The sequence below is a fragment of the Dermacentor andersoni genome, chromosome 7 (assembly GCF_023375885.2).
Source record: "Dermacentor andersoni chromosome 7, qqDerAnde1_hic_scaffold, whole genome shotgun sequence".
Taxonomy (NCBI): domain Eukaryota; kingdom Metazoa; phylum Arthropoda; class Arachnida; order Ixodida; family Ixodidae; genus Dermacentor; species Dermacentor andersoni.
The window spans coordinates 165603602-165619678 of NC_092820.1; the positions used below are offsets into that span (position 1 = coordinate 165603602).

At 42.7% G+C, this 16077-nt stretch overlaps 1 protein-coding gene across 3 annotated transcripts in view; it reads right to left on the bottom strand.

The window, feature by feature from the left end:
- LOC126533243 (uncharacterized) overlaps nt 1-16077 on the bottom strand; it is a 121922-nt gene that overhangs the window by 32774 nt on the left and 73071 nt on the right. The window contains exon 1 of one of the 3 annotated variants that reach the window (XM_055071830.2): nt 2339-2389. The exons of the other annotated variants lie outside the window; for them this stretch is intronic. The gene's annotated coding sequence lies outside the window, so the exon portion shown is untranslated. Of the gene's footprint in view, nt 1-2338; nt 2390-16077 lie in introns of those variants that run through there. 3 annotated transcript variants of the gene reach the window in all.

The window sequence follows — 16077 nt, forward strand, 5'->3', positions numbered from 1 at the left end:
AAACACGTCATCAAGTTTCTACAATCAAATAAATTGATGTGTAACGCTATGTAAATTTCTGTCCCATGTGTTCGCAGCGGTAGAATGCATTGATTGTACACCTGTCTTTTCCATGATAATGTAAGCTTCCAGTCAGGATCTGGCAGTGCCTGCCGTATGCACACCAACCCATTTTTATTCTTCTGTAAATTTCCTTCTCGTGGTTATGGACCGCGCAAACAGCGAGTGAACGAAGAACTTCAGGCGTAACGTTAAGAGACAGGAAGGGAGCGCTGTGGCTCAGAGTGAAAATTAGGATAGCTGATGTTCTAATTGGCATTAAGAGAAAAAAAATGGAGCTGGCCAGGACATGTAATGCTTAGGGTAGATAACCGGTGGACCATTAGAGTTACAGAATGGGTACCAAGACAAGGGAAGCGCAGTCGCGGACGGCAGAAAACTTGGTGGGGCGATGAAATTAGGAAATTCGCAGGGGCAAGTTGGAATCGGTTGGTGCAGGACAGGAGTAAGTGGAGATCGCAGGGAGAGGCGTTCTTACTGCAGTGTACATAAAATAGGATTATTATTATTATTATTATTATTATTATTATTATTATTATTATTATTATTATTATCATCATCGTGGCAGATGGGCATTAATCTTACCAAAACTACCATAATTGCCCTCACTAAAATTTCATCGCGGTAATTTTTTATTACTCATTTAATTGTGAATACGTATTGTGAAGGTATCCCCTTTTATTACCATAAGTGAGTCCAACGAAGCAAGCAATTTGTTGAACAGATATTTTTTACACCTTCCGGTTCGCAAAATCTTGCTATTAAAGCAGAGGGTGCAGTATATCAGAGCCGTTTTATTACCTGGGCCGTCCTGATTTATTGATACTCGCGACATCAGCAGCTTTTGATTTTACTAGACATTTTTGGAAACATTCAACTTAGAAAGTCGTTCCAGCTCCAACAGTGGCTCCTTCTTTAGGGGCAAGAAAACATAGTGAGCCATTCCAATCGTAAACAGTTTTTATAGGCTCCTCCGGGTGGGCCACGCACTGCTGTGAATAAATTAATTTTTAGTTTCTACTCTGCTGCGTCGAACCTCAACTGGTGCTAGGAAATAATTTACCGAATAATGCTTACGTGTTGTGCACAAATTTTTGTGATTGCCAGTGATTGTTTAGGTGCAGTCACACACGTAGACAAGCAAGTCTACACACACGAGAGCTAAATTTAACAAAGGCGTTATTAAAAACAGGCGATTATATTCACACGTATGCATATCCCACTCATACGGAGGCACATACATATTTGCGCCTTATATCGCATTTTAATAAGAATATATCCCATTCATGACAAAGTAAGCGAAGACATCGTCACAAACATGTAATTTAAACTTATTCTGTTTGTTCTTTAAACAGTCAGCCTATGTGTTCATATCTGTGTCCATAGGACAAAACGCTTCTAAAACAATGGTTCACAGCAGCACATGCTAGTGCTAGCCAGCCATAAATGCTTGTGTCCACTAGCTTGTTTAACCCCTCCGTCATCGTGCTTAGAAAATCACAACTATGTCGTACTAGCAAGGCTTAATATCAGTGCAAATCTTCTGACTGGTGGAAATTAGCTTAAGGGAATTTGTGATGTTTTTTTCTTTTTTTTTTGTCGTATAGCCTGTGCCAACAGCTGTAGAGTCTGCAAATTTCACAAATTTTTCACTCTGAAAAATTTCTATTCTATTCTCACTTCTTAATTTATGACTTCCTAAGAAAAACGATCAGATATCCCTAATTAATTAATTAATTGGTTTGTTTTATTTATTTACGAATACTCTCAGCCGTAAGTCCCTTACAGGGTGGATGCAAGCAATACAACTCAACAAGTGCACACAGTCACAAGTACAACATTTATACAAACCTAGTTCAATTCACTGGAAACCAACAACCACGATAACACAATCGTCCAGCGGACGTGTGGATCCAGGCCGGAAATACAACATATTTACCGGCCAATAGTCACAACAGTACGATGGGTTTCCAACCAGTGAAAAACAAAACTTCCACTAAACCCATGGCAAGAAAGACCAGAGAATGACAAGAATTTCTTCGGGCAAGTAACGGGACAAACACTGTTCGAAATTGTGCAGGTTCTCTGCTCGTAAGAGAACCTGAGGCAGGGCAATACAGCTATGCTATTGTTCTTGCAAACAAGGAGTACTTAAAGGAGTTAATTCGGCCCGCCATGGATGTAAACTAATCTTTGCGAGAAGTACATGTGCAGCAGTTCGAAATTCTGAACAACAAGCATGATTCCAAGACCGAAATTCAGGCTAAATTGTGCTCACCTTTTCCAATGCAAGAACCTGCGCCTAGAAGTCCTCTGAGCTACCGAGTCGTTTTATTTATACTTATCGACAACTAAAGTAGCGAAGATTTATCGTGACCTCTGTGGCATTCCTTTTAGAAAAAACAGCACCTAAACTTTAGTAAAGGCCACCGCTTTCACTAACGTCCAAGTACTTCACTAAATCATTTTACTTCCTTAAAATCAAAGTAAAAATGACACATAAGAGCAAATAACCCTATTCATGGACAACTTCCTCCTTCAGCGTGCTCGTATGTACAACTGCTAGCTGCAACCTTTCTCCTAATAATTTAAAGTGCGCTGTAATAATAAAAATGTACGGGTATCATGTTCTCATCGGGTGCGGTAGCCCCTTACATGCCTTCTCTCCTCTCTAAGCTGAATTTACGTGTCTATGGCAGGCACCTCGAGGTTGCTTTGGGGCACACGCGGACAAAGGTGAAAGCTAGACAGGTTGACACAGGTTGACCTAATTTTCTGCCTATACAAAAGACTGACCTCAGATTTACAATGAAATATTTCATTGTAAATGTGAGAAATTTCTTCGATGAATGGTTTACATAACGCCTGACAGACGATCATGACTACAAAGACGCCCACATTAATAAAATTCACTGGAATGAAATTGTACACCACAATTCCAACTGCGAAGTTGTGATATACCAGTGCAATAGTTTTGTAGGCTAATATACGAGTCAAAAAGTATGCTCTGCGTCATGAATCGCTGCACAGTAAGCTGAAATAAAACATTTCACTTGCGATTGCGTTAAAGTCTGATATAAATGAAAATTTACTATCCTTAATAATTACTGATTGCCACAGCCACCCTCTTCTAATGTGTAGACATAGCTTACTTCAACGAAAGAGACACGTAACGAGAGAACTACGAAGAGAAGGAAATGAGAAACTATGAAAAGAGGCCTCAGCCCAGCGTCCCGGCATGGGTGAGTTGCACCAATTTAGGAAAACTGATAACAACCAAATATAAAGAAATCGTAAATCCCCTTAAAACTGACATAAAAAGTATTCATTTAAAATGTTTTGATAACGAAGCCAGAACGGTTGTTTACTGGATATACGAAACTTGTTTTTCTTTTAAGAATACAGATTTATTGACCATCTTGAGCCGTTGACTCCGGAATCTGCCGGCGCGCAACATTGCTTGTAGGTCATCTGAGTCAAGAGTTAAAAGCTCGTTCTGTCTGCTAGCTAGTAAATCGGCAAGTCAGCCGCACTGCCAAGTCGGCGGTTAAACGCGCACTCTATCGTGGACGCCTCGCACGACATTTTGCCAACATCTGCCGGCTCCTGCGCACCCGTCAGCTCTAACGCACACAGAAAGCTAGACCCTTCTCGAAGGATCACGTGACTTGTGGTACGAAGGTACATGCAGTACATGCTGCGCTGTCTAACTGCTGTCGCGATAGTCTGCTGCACATGCGGCGCCGAAGCAATATAATAAAGCGAAGCTTTCTTTATATACCACATGGGCATACACATATGCTACTAGCAAGAAAACCCCAATTTTCCTGACATCTAAAATCGATCGAAAGCGGGGACAATCGTTATAACAAATCAGTGAATATAACGAACTAATGACGCCCTCCCCTCCATTCAACTTCGTGAAGGTGACCGTTTTCTGCACGTCTTCTTCACACATTCATTACTTCGTTAAGGCGTTCCTCATTATAAATGAGACCTTATTACTTTGTAAACCCCAGTTTCCACAACGCCCGTCTAAATGTCTCAAGCTCAAACAGAAAGCACTCACCTTCTTTTCTTATATATATAGCGCTTAAAACTTGTAAGAGGGAATATCGATGATTATGGTAATGACATATGATTTTTTTTCCGCAAGGGCCAGGGATCACTAAAGAACACCAAGAAACAGTATCAAGTAGTCGATAGTGTGGTGAACGAGGAAGAGTAGATGTAATGCGACTTTACAGAGGCCAATGAAATTGGCACTGTAAATGCGTAGAATATATAAGTAATATTACATGGATAAATACTAGAGAGGTGCGCTATGACACAACAATACCTGTAAGAAAGGGATGAACTACTACAATGCGTCTATGCCAGCAGGACTGCTGCCTTACCAGGCCCCTCAAACGCAAGAGCGTAGAAGCATGCTGTTTACAAGACGCAACTATCGAATAAGCAGCCTCTGGTGAGAGGATGGGCTCCGTATTTCTTGGGCAGATAGCGTTTACCCCAACATTATGTAAGAAGCCTCGAACTTCTGTGTTGTCGAATAGAGGAATATGCCGTTAGTAAGTTGCAAGAAAGTGATTTTTTTTTTTCAAGCTTGGGCTTTGCGACAAACCAAAAAACATGGAAGATAGCCAGCCTCTCATCACATGTACAGCATACGGGTGGCTCACTACCACTTGGCATGTACTTGTGTCTGTCATACATGTCTCTTATTCTGCGGCGACATATTGTGGAGAAATAGCCACGTTAGACCACATGCTCTGGCGGTGTGCCCGGTCACCCTCTATCATCGCTAATGCTCGGCCAGATGGGAGGCGATTCTCCGCAGCCCTCTTCTGGCTGACCAACTCTGGGCTGTCCAGCGGGCCCATGATGCGGCCGAGAGGCTCGACCTTCCGGTTCTCACGTGGGAGCGGCCCGCTTCGTGAAGACTCACGATCTGCAGGACTTCATTAAAGTTTTGCCATACCATACCATAAGTGGACATCACTTCGTCATGACTTTTTAGTGATGATCAATTTCTTAAACGTGCCTTAATTATGTGGAGCATATTAAGCGTTTCATCGTCCCATATATATTGCCAGTGAATGCTTAGTTATTTGCGCAAGTAACGCGTCATGTCTAGGGAAGAGATTGCTATGAAGGAATCGCTAACGTTTGTCTGCATGCATGTGGCAATTGGGCCTGCTATCATCTTACGCTCAATACCTCTAGACCCTGGCATCCAGTATATCATGATATGCTAGTCAGACGTTTATGTTGTGCAGAGGACGAAGTAAGGCTAAATAAAACTGAGTAAACAAATAAAGCCGGTAATCCGATTCCGTGAAGGATGACCTGACTGCCACATAAGACACTCTGGTTTGGGACCTAAATACCTCATTGTATACTTCTTGGCTCGAGTAGTTCGACTTAAGCTCTAGAAAACGCATTCAAATGTGTATTTATCAAGTTCATTTTGTGATTTCCACACAATGTGTTACATTCAATGAGCTGCCACTGCCACGGTGGTAATGACTACGCAGGAGCCATTAGAATATATGTCCAAGGAGTGGGGCTTTTTCGTATTCACATATACGGAAGAAATTTCAAGCCTTGCTTGAGGAAGACCCCTTCTTGATGCTTGACCTGAATGGTGTCACTGACTTTCTTGGTGCCTGTGAAATGCTACAGTCCATTTCAGCCCTCTCCGTAGATCTTTAAAATATCCTTTAATGCCTCCAATGACTGTTTTTCTCACCACTGTCGTCATAACAGCCCGCCTCTTACAGAAGTCATGAAACTTTATACATTTTCGTTTTCCATCAATTTAGTTTTTTTAGGAATAATGTCCTTCTATTTGTTGTTTTTTGTTTTATTCAGTTAGTGATCGTAGGACGCTACGAAAAATTCTTGATGTCTCAGTGATTATTTATGTGACTTTGTCAAGCATAAGGCACCAGATACTGACAAATAAAACATTATGAAAGTTTCCAGATATCGTGATCAATATTTTCAGGTTTTTAGGCGTGACTATTCGTATTTAACATTGCACAGCCGATGAAAATTAACTGGTAGTGGAAGTATCAGAAAATTTGGTTTTTATTGAGCGCACTTATGCCAATAAAGGCATCCTGCACTCTATCAGCGGCTATAGTGGTGAGCACTATTGTCCGTCATCCAATCTATGTAAAGTGTCATGTGCATCCGTCGTTCATGGCTCATTGCATATTCCAGTGTAATAACTTGTGCTTACATACATTAAAGAATGTTCAATGCTGCACAGGATACACGCACAATATGACTAGATAGCGTCCCTTGCTTCAGAATTCATAACTTTCAAGAACTTCCGGAAACTGTAGGAAACAGCCTCAAGGCGTGCTTACAATATCATTCCTTGTAAAGCAGAAAATGCGAATCCACCCGACGACGCAACAGCAGCACAACATTATTGTGAGATGAATTGAGATGTGTTGCCTGTACATAAAGCATGTTTCACGAGAGCCGAAAGGTAAGTTATACGGTGCCAAACTAAACTTAATTTTTTACCGTTTACACTACAAAATGGAGGAGGTTGATTTACCGCTTACACTAGCGAATAGAGGAGGTTGAGTAAAAACCCGGAACGAATGGTTTGAGGTACATTGAGGTACATGGAACAAGAAAATATACGCAACTTAATTGTTACAAAGCACATTACCTATAAACCCGATACTTTGGTCCAAAGTACTCACGAAAGAAAAGGGAAAGAGATACGTTGGAGTACTTGCTACAAAAAGAGCTTGAAGCCTTTAAAGAGGAGAAGAACAAGGAGCAACAAGTACACGGGCTGCAGAGAAATCTATTGCAGGTAAATACATGAGTCCAAGCCCACATTTTGATCAGAGTTATCTTGATACCTGACGCTTCGCTCTCGTTCAGCAAACAACATAACTTCTTTTACAACAATTGCCGGCCGTAAAATAAATGCCACGACGGCACTTTTCATAACTCTGTCCGTAGTGTTTACAGAGTAATTTAATACGTACTAGATTTTGTGTCATTCAAGAAGAAGGCGTTCTTGTTTTATATTCGAAACATACTCCTTGACTAACATGTGTCAGTACAAATCACTAACTCTTAATATGCGTTATTTTTCAGCAAATACGCCACCTTTTCAGCAAGAAGGTTAGAAATGCTCAATTCTAACCTTCGGTTTCCAACCTGGTAGTTCTTCTTAGGCAAAACTGAAACATCACCTGCTGCCACTGATGGGCTGGTTGGTGGAATCGCTTCTACACTGCCCGTTCACGCGACATATGAGCACCGGAAACACGTTTTGAGAGCAAAAAAAAGCATTCTCGCTTCATTAAACGATATGTTCTATTTGAAAGTTTCGACGCTTAATTCCTTTTTTTTTCTTTCAACCAAGAGCTTGCGTATGGATGGAAGTCTCATTACAGTTGAAACAATGCAGTTCTGCGGTGTAATTTTCTGCTGCACGCTCATGAGTGCTACTTCTCAATCACAGCATTCGGCCATGGTGGCTATCTGAGCTGTGACCAAATATCAGGCATTTTAAGCACCTAAGACGATTCAGAAAGTACGGTCTCATGCATAAATTTATGTACCCTGCCTCAATAAATTCTTGATGCACATTGCATTCAAATTGAGGAACAAATGCTTCGTAAGTACTGCTGATCCTTACGCCTTTTCCTAATTCTTTGAACTTGGACAGTGGTCTCATGCTTTCATCAATGAAAGATTCATTCAGAATTTATTCTAGACGAAATCATTTTCAGATAGTGCAACACGGCAGTGTCTAGGAAACCATGTGCAGCGATGGTGACAGGACTCTTGTTATATGCATCATCTTCAGTCCTGCTTGAAACTTCTAGGAGGTGGTTCGTGCTAGCCACTTGGAAGGTGGCCTTATTATCTCGGTTAATTAAGTCAATGAGACACGTTGACATGAAGAAAGGCGGCGCTAACCTAGTATTCATTCCTAGTGGCTACTACGGAAGAGTGAGATAAAATTGGGAGAAAGACAGACTATTCGGAATAAGTGTCCAATTGGCTACATTTCACACGCGACGTGAGGAAAGTGCGCAAGGTAAAGAGAAAGAAAGCAATGATGTCAAAAGTAGTGGCTTAATTGCGCACACGTTGTGTGCTGCCGAGCAATTATCACATTTTTTTGCATGCAGTTGGAAAGCATTCAGAAAAAACAGGAGTCTTTTACAGCCTTGATGCCTTTACAGGTTGATGTCAATTGAAACCAGGCCCCAAGGACATACATATAAAGACGGTTTTATAGTATGTCAAGCGTGGCGTAAGGCGTGCTGTGGTGGTTAGATCTTCCAAAGTTAATGCGCAATAATTCTGCGGAAACCCGCAAGGTGGAGAGAAGTAATTCCTCCACCTTGCCAGGACGAATTAAGACCAGTCAGACCAGGACAAATTTTTCTTCAACTGTGAGGCTTTTCTTTCGAGGAACCCGTATTGGTTTTCTTTGTAGCAATTGCTACGATTGGGTGGATGTCTCATTTTCCCTTAATTAATTACTTCTCTCCACCTTGCGGGTTTCCGCAGAACTATTACGTCAAACTCTTGCTTTTGCTTGGAGTTGCTGACAAATTCGGCTTCGCCCTGCCATCTGCTAGCCGCCTGGTTAGCTCAGATGGTAGAGCGGCTGCCCCGAAAAGGCGGTGGTCCCGCGTTCGAGTCCCGGACCAGGACGAATTTTTCTTCAACTGCGAGGTTTTTCTTTCGAGGAACCCGTATGGGCTTCCTTTGCAGCAATTGCTACGATAAGGTGGATGTCTCATTTTCCCTTAATTAACTTCCAAAGTTAAGCGACAACATTCACACAGAATGATCGCGATATTGCCTTTGTATCCACAACACCCTGCCATTAAGGTAAAAAGAAAAAGTTTTTAAAATGCTACTCTAATATAGCTCTCCTTGGTAAGGCACGTGAAAGTGTGAAAGTGCAGGTCTGGAAAGTAAAGGTGCTGCTTTCAGAAGCAAAATACCGTTGAGCACTGTAAGCACGTGTCTAAGCAAGCACGTGTCTAAGCTTTGACTTGCCTTTTCATTGTTACTTCGACATTTCAATTGAACGTAAAGTTCGCACAAACTACCCCGTACTTTTTCCGGTTTAATTTCTGTGGCTTCATGCCGAATGTCCATGGCATCTAGACAAAGACGCATTGCCTTCGCCGAAAGACTGTTGTAACGCCAGACAAGAAAGCGAAGACCTCATAGAAACGTGGGAGGCCAAGCTAGTCTCCGAGGACCTGGAACAACAACGACGCCTCGTCGCTAGGGCCAAGGTGGCAGGGAAGGCCAGAGGGTTCCTGGAATGAGGAGACCTCCTACTGAGAGCAGAACCAGGGCTTACCCCGGGATACTGTTTCAAAAATAAAAGTTTATTCCTCCTCCTCCTCCTTATATGGTGCTAAATAACAAAAACGTGCTCCTCTGTTCGCTTTATTATTTTTGCTTGTTGCAGAAGGTCACAGACACGTGGAGATGCAAAAAGATCTCTGCTGATGTTCCAGATTATTAGTATTATAGCGTGTCTTTTGATACGGCTCGCCTATGGTGTGTCCACCACTCCATACTTTTGCAAATGAGAGAGATAATAAACTATAATGACATGATATCTATTTCCCGCGCACCAATGCAGCCTGTAATCTACCCTAGAAAACTATGTAAGCCGCCATGTCTGATTTCTTGCACAGTGCTGACAACACTCTCTGATTTATTTGTATCCCAACCACAGTCTTTCATATTGTTACGGTGGAAAAAGAGGACAAGGTTGAGGACGGTGAAGACGACGAGGTGGCAACATCCTCTTGCGATTCTCGGCTGCTGTTTATATACGCATCGTGTAAATACATCGTGTAACATATATAAATATCACTAATGTCTATGAAATAAAAACAAATATATGCATATCCATCGCACATGCGGAAGAGTCTGTGAACGAAAGCTTTCGTGAATGTGTTTAATCAAATGCTATGAGAATGTTCCTATTCTGCCCCACATTTCGAAGCATAACGACCAACTGCCTGTGCAGCAAGACTGAAAGTAGCGGAGACCAACGCCATGCCACTCCCGCGGTCGGTCATCTCCAGGGTCGGTCAACTTTGCTATTTTGTTTTTACACTGTCTCTGTGCTCAGCCCACATCCCTCAACGAGAAATCGAGCGAGGAGACGGGCTAAACGCCGTTCCAGAAGGTGAACAAAGCTTTAAGAAAGAAATTATGCGAATAGAACATTTTCAACGAGAATATTTAGGTACTCTTTGTCGTTTCATTGCGTCATTTTGAAAAGAAGAGAGCTGGTCACCGGCTCAATTGTAGAGATAGTACATATGGCTGTATAGAAGCGGATTCATTATATGAGTGCCTTCCTGCGTGGGACCTTTTCAGTAAGAGCAGCCGCGCCCAGCAGCTACGGCCAACAAAATCAAGGAGAGTTCATAAAGAAAGCCTTGCTTTAAAGAGTTCTTATGTGGAAGCTGATTGCTCAACGTCCAATGTAAATATGAGTGTACGAATAAGGAAATGAAAATACGTCGAAAGCACCGCACATATAGAAGATGTTGCAGAAAATGCATTCGACATTTCTTTAAAATAGGGAAGATGAGACTAATTAATGATATTAGGTTCATTGCATTAGCGTGCACAAATACATACGTATGAAAAAGAATATGTAGCAGTTACTCTTGTAAATGTGCAAATTAAATTAATAAGCTCTTTTAACCAAAAATTACTGCACCTGATTCCTATAAAATACAACAAGCGTAGCATACAAGTAACTCCGAACTGCTCTCAGAATTTCAACAACTTGATGCTGCTGATTTTTTACAACGCAATGAATCCCGGCAAAATTAACACTGAACAGCCAAAGAGCGCCAATGCGAGGCCCTTAGTAGACGCCTACGAGTGATGCAACTGCTTGCGCCTCACCGATGTGCGAGCATCAAGCGAGCGTCGTTCAATCCGTGATTCACTTGCGTTATGCTAGTTCGGCTTTGAGCTTCAAGCAGCTACGTCACTCATTGAAGCCTACAAAGGGTGCAACAGTTTCGCTCTTCGGCTGTTCAGTTTCCTACTCCTGCGTCAAATCGGCAGGAATTCCTTATGCTGCAAAAATTAGCAGTCTACTTCTTTTGGAATTTGGGAAACGGTTATGAGCTCCTGGGATGGTGCGGTTAACGTCTCCCATTAAAATAAATTGCAAGGCATCTTTGGGTAAAAAGTAAATTAGCCCAATTTTTATAATGGCTTGCTTACTTACAAAACAGAGTAATTTTAACGTGTACATGTCTCTGTGACAACAGCAATCCCAAAGAAATCACTGAAACATATCCTCTTCCATATTTTTTAAGTATTGCTAATGCACTTCTTGAAGCACCGGAAATAGTGGAAGAATTGTTGTTAGAAAACTTCCATCAAGGCCCACATATATTTCGGCTAAATTCAATTTTATGCAAAGCCTCCTAATTACTTAAAGAATGTGCAGCATCACTTTTCCCACAAGCCACACATTCTGCATGTCAAAAGCGCTCTCCCACCTGTGCCTTACCGTATGAATACATGTGTTTTGCGCATGACCCACAAACTCACAAACATGTCTTGTATTTGAAATATTTTTCACAGAAAAGGTAAGTTTGTCAAATAATTTGTGCGTGATATACTCCTTTTACGTTTTAGCTACACTCTTAAAAGAGTTTGCACCCTTTGGGGCTTATCTTAGCTCACAAATATAATCGCCATCTCTCTTGCGCGCTTTCCTTTCTTTAACGCTGCGCGCGTGGTACTTTCAGACCCGCCGTGGTTGCTCAGTGGCTATGGTGCTGGGCTGCTGAGCACGAGGTCGCGGGATCGAATCCCGGCCATGGCGGCCGCATTTCGATGGAGGCGAAATGCGAAAACACTCGTGTACTTAGATTTAGGTGCACGTTAAAGATTCCCAGGTGGTGGAAATTTCCGGAGTCCTCCACTACGGCGTGCCTCATAATCAGAAAGTGGTTTTGGCACGTAAAACCCCATAATTTTGTGGTACTTTCAGGCCATGAACGACACACGCGTCATGAGCGTGATACCCTAACATACATAAAGGAAACTTGCGAGCGCAGAGTTTTCGATAAGTGAACGCAAGCAAGGCAGATGACGATTATTGTTGTGGGACAAGATAAGCCCCAAAGGGTGTAAATGTTTTAAGAGTGCATGAGCAAATCTACAGCATGGCATGTTTCATTGGATGGAATCTCTTACCACAACCCAGTTCATTCTACAAGAGGAACGGAGGCTACAGGGAAATGGATATCGCTCGCACATTTCAGAAAGCATACGGTTTCTATCTGACCTTGCAGGACATATTTTCGAGTGCTAATGCTATTTCCAAATTCGCCTGTTGGCATTAGGCAGTTTTCGACTTAGAGATGAAGAACGTTGTGTTGACGCATTTACTGATCTTAAAATAACGTATTTCTTACCAAGCACTAGAGAAGCAGGATCAATAAGAGTCATTGAACTTGATTTCTGCCTTCCATATAGCTGGAAAATTCCACCTCATGCAAACTCCCAATCAAAAGACAGCTTGAAAAAAGAACAGTTCCACGTTTTCATATGAGAATGACGTCTCTAAATAGCATTACCTATATATAACGTTACAATAACCCAATAATAAAGGAACTGCCATTTTATTCACTTGCTATCTAAGTGCATTGGACAGCATAAACAAACTTCCGCCTTTTAAGTTTTATCAAAGAGGCGCTGAAGGAAGCGTAGCACCAAAATGTCATAACTGAGGTTTAACAGCGCGAATGAAACAAGGACACGAGGAAACAATTACCACAGACAAGCACTCGTGTCCTAGTTTTGTTCAACCTCAGTTCTAAATACGAACGAACTAGCCCTCATCAAGATCTTACTAAAATAATAGACTCAGCACACGGACACTACAACTACGCGTCAAAGACACTGCTCAGCAGCCCAAATGCAATTCACCACTGCATGACCTCAATCATGCGAATGGTTGAAGGGGTGTTTACAGAAAGTATGTTCGAAACAATTGTATGCTTGAACACCGATGCTAACTGCATCCGCGCATCATGTGGCGGTTCGAGTTCTGAATGGGAACGAAATGTGCAGTTGTCAGGCGCGCCAGATGCAAGAGTGAGCGGGAGCTCCTCCACAGACGAACTCGTCAAAGATGTCGCCTACAGCACGTATTGCGATGGCCTCTGATTTCTGTCAGGTGACTTCGGCTTGTGTAGAGACGTCATGACGCATTTCTGACGTGCCACAATGGCGAAAGTTCTCCTTTGAAAGAAGGGCCACCAGTTAAATGCTTCCTTGAAAACTACGTTCTTGACAAAGTGCTAACGTCTGTTCTTTCTGCATTTTTAACCCCCGATGCCTCAAATGTCGCAACCGGCACTAGAATTGAAGGTTCCGACATTTCTACTTTAATGCCTAACTCACTTCCCTTTTGTAGGCTCACCGCCACGACGACCATGCAGCGTGTTCACCAGCATAGTTATGTTCCAGCATCCCATAATAGTTTTCTGCACTCTCAAGCGCACTAACTTTTGGCACGTACGAATCGTTGCTATTCCGAACAGCGTTACTGGTTCAGCGCGTACGGCCTTACATGGATATCTGCATAACCAGCGTGATAAGGAGGGTCGTCACATGTCTGTGTGTTGTGAGACCAGAAATGATTAAAGTGAATCGTTATCAAACAAAAAGAACGTTTATCTCACAAGAGGACGAATGAAGAAGCAAGGAGTATATTCAGCGTACAAACGCGTAAAAAATCAGGCGCAATACTAAAGATCAGGAAGGACGGGAGAAAACAAAGTAAACGACACGAGCGCATAACACCCAGAAACTGAAAAAGTATCACAGCTTTTTGGTGCGATGTTTGAAATGTGGCGGGCTGCTTGTCGCCTCCTCGATGTGTTCGTGGAGGAGAGCCGAGGAACCGGTGGCACAGTTCTTGGGGTTTTGCAGTCGATGGCACATGGCTGCAATACCATGTGCAGTGCTCGACCACGTTATTCTCACCAGCCTCAGCGGCAGGCTGAGGCTGGTGACAGACCTGCACCCAGAGAAGGACTCCACGTCCAGTGCCTCTGAGAGGACTCATCCCCTGAACCGGCTTCTGCAACAATGCCACAGCAGGCTCCCCTCAACAGGTACACCGGGCAGCCGTCTAAGTTTGTAGGCCCGGGGCAGAAACGTCATCAGGATCTTTTGGACCGGAATCACACTGCTTCTGCGGGTTTCGTGGCTTTTGAGCTCCAGCTGTTGTAGTTGTTGCCTCAAAACATGGCTCGTACCCAGAGGGAGGATTGGCCACATTTGCGCTCCAGCTCTCCCGCGCGTTCGCCACGCTATCTTGCTTTATTTTTCTCTCTTGTCCCGAGCTAATGTGTGTCCGTGCCACCTGCCCTCGGCTCACCTTCTTCCCTTTCTTTCTTCTTTGTGCACGTACTGCCCACGTCTACAAGTAAAAAATAAAAATAAAAGGCTAAACCTCAGGTCGGTTTCTTACAACCGGTAATGAATATTAAAGGAGCATTTCTTTATGCAAAGGTGAAAATTGAGTCTATAGTTCCTAATTTCTGATTGTGCTTCTTCTTGTACGTAATGCGATGTACGTTCAATTTAAGTGTGCACGCATATATCGCATGCTTTTCCGCATATTCTAATGATCTTGAGCAGTGAGATTTACCTTGGAAAACAACGAATCTCAAAACACGTACTGATTTTAAGTCGATACCTACGCCACTCTACTTCTGCAGCGGCATACTCTTTGAACCTAAGCTAAGTTTCCTAAACAAATTGCTCATTTGCTTTCAAAATTCATGTTAAATTTCTGAATCAGTACTGCAGTACACTACAATGCTCAGGTTTCTTGCATCTTCAGAACATGCGTCACCTTTGTGCCGGAATATGAAAGCTTCTCGCACTACAGCCCTGATCGTCAAAATTTATCAAAAAGTTCAATGCTCGTAACTAATTAGCAATGTGGCTATTCCGTTCCCGTAGCGTTCTCGCTTAAACTGGGTGAATTTAACCATTGCAACGCTCACCGCAAGGATATGAATCCCATCTAGATTTCTAGCACGTAAGTGATCCTGCAAGCACTACGCGTGTTTCCTCAGCCTCGATTTATGAGATACTGCTTAATACTCGCACTGCTTTTGCGGTTCGGGCGTCTGTAAGTGGATGATTTTCCTGTTTACTGACTCAAAGCACAGCAAAATAACATAATTGAATCTACGTTTGAAACATGGCGCCATAGCCGCCATACAGCAGCGTCTGAAGACTGGAACCGGTCGCTCATACTAGCAAACAGTATAATGAAAGCACGTGAAACTATCGCACATGCGATTCAAAACGATGTTGCGCAGTGAAATCTATGGAAGAGAGTGCACAGCAGGTCTTGTTTATTTCTACCACCGCTACGCTGTTGTCAAGAAGCGCAGTAGCAGTCTGCTGCAACGTCGGCTACGCTCTTTAACCTTTTCGTCTGCTTAGATTAACTTTGCGGAGCTGTCTAAGCCTTCTAATGGCCAAACATCAATAGTAAAACTGACGCATGTACGCTCATAGCAACGGACTAAAACGCACTTGGCGTTTCAGCGGGCGGCAAAGTGTACTTTTCGTGAACGTCGGTCTTTCTCCGCAGAAGTGGCTTGCATATTTCTGCAGTCCGAAAAAAACAAAAATGCCTACTGTAAGGAATGCCGCGGCAAACGGCGAAATGCTTTTATATGATATTTTTTCCACTCGCGAGACACGGTCTCTCTAGCCGTGAAAATAGAAGAGCTACACGCTTTGCTTGCAGATTAAAGCAACAAAAAAACAAGAACTGCGTTATTTTAAAGCAGTAGTGTCTCAACATTTAAAATATATTTGGAGATATAGAACAGATAAACATTCTGCAAACATGCTTTCGTAAGAAAGCCATGGAGCGTTTCCCTCGGGCGCACATTTCAACGAAGCTGACGTGGAGAA